Here is a 3359-nt window from a genome sequence, read left to right on the forward strand (position 1 = left end):
AGTTCAAGATTCTCAAGATTCATGACATCGTCGATTTCATCCTACGATGGTTAATCCTTACGGAATGATATGATGATAATGGTAAAGCCAATGATGGTGTTGATTTCATGTACGTATTTTTTTTATGTGTGTATATGTATGTATGCATTGCATCCCACTAATCAGCTGGGGATAACACCGAGCCTACATGGCCGGGTAAGATAACACCGAGTCCCGAAAGGGCCGGGTAAGATAACACCGAGTCCCGAAAGGGCCTGGTAAGATGACACCGAGTCCCGAAAGGGCCGGGTAAGATGACACCGAGTCCCTAAAGGGCCAGGTACGGATATGACAGATGTATGTATAGTAAGTGTATGTGAATGCTAGTGTACGTGTGTTGTGTATGGATGTGTATAAAATGTTTTTCCTGTAGACGACTAGTGTACATGATAGAGATCTTAAGAAGAGTACGAGGTATAATTACTTACTTTATCTTATATCATCTTCATTCTGATATCATACTACTATTCATGCATTACATACTTAGTACATTGCTCGTACTGACGTTCCTTCATGTGGACGCTGCGATCATGCCCGCAGGTGTGGATAGACAAGACGAGGATCTTTCATCGTAGGCTGCCTTCAGGTACCAGTTATGATTGGTGAGCTCCACTTCGTCCTGGAGCGGTGCCGAGTCTGGATGTATATATGTTTGTATGATTTTTGTTTAGGGCATGTCGGGGGCCCTGTCCCGACTTGTATACTTCAGTCATGTTCATAGAGGCTTTGCAGATAGTTCCTGTGTATAGCTATGTTATGTTCTGTCGGTCGTTATATTAGCATCGTGGGTCCATTGGACATATATTTATACATGATATTATGTTGATATCTATCCTTAGCCTTATTTTGTCATTCGGGACATAGAGAATACAAGTTATAAGTTGGTTCGCTCGGTTTTTGTAAGGTGCCGGGTGCCAATCACGCCTTACCAAGGGTGGGGTGTGACACAGCTGTATAGGCAAAGGATGTCTCGAGCCTTCAACAAGCGGGTCAGAACTCGACTCTTCCAGACTCGATAACTCGTACTCAAGCGAGTCTTCCCTCACTAAGAGGAATATAAAGGGAAATTCGTACCAGACTGGCAAGGACCATACATGGTCAGGAAAATGCTCTCAGGAGGAGCCGTAGTGCTAGCCTAGATGGACGGACAAGAGTGGCCTAAAGCCATCAATACAGACGCGATCAAGAGATACTACGTTTAGGATTCCATTTGCTTGTAATCATATTATTATTTCCTTGTAATGGTACCTTTTGCTTGTAATCGTACTCTGTAATAGAATAGGAGAAAACAAATCATCTATGTGATGAACTACGCAATGACCTGACTTCCCTACAGTGGGATACATAGGCAGTCCATACCGGACCCGGTCGCTTTATTAGTAAAACCAATACTCAGTTATTTTATTCCGAATTACGTTCGACCTGAATTCTTACTGCAACAGGATGCGTAGGTGCTCTCGAGTTCTGTCATCATAAAAGAAAAACCAAGAAACCTTTAAGAAACCACAGAGACAATAAGGCAGGAAAAGTCAACAGGATCAAGCTTGTAAGGGTCAGCACAAAAATCAGACAGCATCAACCCTACACTGGGGCAGAATTTTTGAGAGAACCTCAAAAAATCCTATTAGAAATAGTCAACAAGGAAAGATACAGAGTAAAGCAATACACTGGGGCAGATTCCCTCAAAAATTCCTGTGCAGCAAGACAAAGCGAGAGTCGCTCAGAGCAAGTCCTGAAATCAAGACAGAATTTTTGAGAAAGATCTCAAAAATTCTTTCACTGCAAAAGTTAGCAATCACACCTCCGGGAAGAATAGGAAGACCTCGTTCGAAAAAAACACACGTCATGACACATAAAAAATGAAACAAACATAGATTTTTAAGAAAAAAAAGCAACATACATTTTGTAAAATTTTTACTCTGAATTTTCAAAACATAATAGCATAATTACGTCCCCAGAAACTTCTCTCGAAATACCGAGCCCAAGAGGGTTCAAAGGAGCATCAAGAGGAGACGCCATGTGGAAAGATGATGACACTAATTGGCTTCTTAGGAAACTCACAATTTTTCTGTGGATGTAGGTTTTCATTTTACAGGGCACATAGCACACCGCCAACCCAGTTTACTCACAACAAAGGCGAAAGGCAAAGCTCAGCCCAGCAGAGAAGGACCAAAAAGGTCACAACAAAAATGGGTAATAAAGACACATCTAGCCGCAAGGGTCACAGAGCCAATAAGCGTAAAGGCGAATTCGACCAAAAGGGTCACCCATAGAGTGAACAGCAAATATATATCAGACCATGAGGGTCACAGTTGATGAGCATAAAGATATATACGACCGAAACGGTCATGACAAGCACAAAAGGCCACATCCCGCCACAAAGGTCAATAACCAATACAACAGACAAAAGAAAGATTATCCAGCCACAAGGGCTATATTTGTTATCTGCATACCAAGAGGGCCATTCATTTACTTTGCCAAGACGGCCATTCATGTATTTTTTGCTGAGAAGGCCATTCATACAAACTACCGAGAAGGCCATTCATTCATATCAAACTGCCGAGAGGGCCATTCATTCAAACAAGCCAAGAGGGACATTTATACAAATTGTCGAGAGGGCCATTCATACAAATAGCCAAGAGGGTCATTCATAAAAATTTTCGAGAGGGCCATTCCTATAGACAGCCAAGAGGGCCATTCATACAAATTGCTAAGAGCGCCATTCATATCAAACTGCAAAGAGGGCCATTCATTTAAATTGCTGAGAGGGCTATTCATACAAACAGCCAAGAGGGCCATTCATTTAAAATTCCGCAAAGAATATCTATATATTGTCAAATCCAGGGAAAGGCACACAGCTTCCAGAAAGAAGCCGGCTTGCTGAACCAGATCCAGACAAATTACGGAGCAAACGTGAAACTTTTTCTTACGTAGCGAGTCAAAAATAGGGTGCCCATGAGAGTCAAGCTCTCCGGCTAGGATTTGGACGCCATCCAATCTCAGACTCAGCCACAATTTGTCTTGTTTTCATTTTCTTTTCTAAAAAACCGCGACCGGTCGATCACATATCGGAAAATTTGAAAGTATTCTGCGCATAAGGGACATACTCTTCTCCAACGAGTTGAACTACATGTGACTTGATTCCCAGGGACCAGGGATATGTAGGCGAACTTAAGACCAGAGGGTCGGTCTCATTCTAACAGTCATCCAGAAGAACCCCAGTCACTATACAAAGGGTCTCAGGACTTTCCTTCTAAAACACCCAAAAAAGTCTTTAGTTGAGTCGGAACTAGCGTTGTACTCGAATTCTCATATAACTC

This window comes from Lycium ferocissimum, chromosome 12, assembly GCF_029784015.1.
Source record: "Lycium ferocissimum isolate CSIRO_LF1 chromosome 12, AGI_CSIRO_Lferr_CH_V1, whole genome shotgun sequence".
Classification (NCBI taxonomy): domain Eukaryota; kingdom Viridiplantae; phylum Streptophyta; class Magnoliopsida; order Solanales; family Solanaceae; genus Lycium; species Lycium ferocissimum.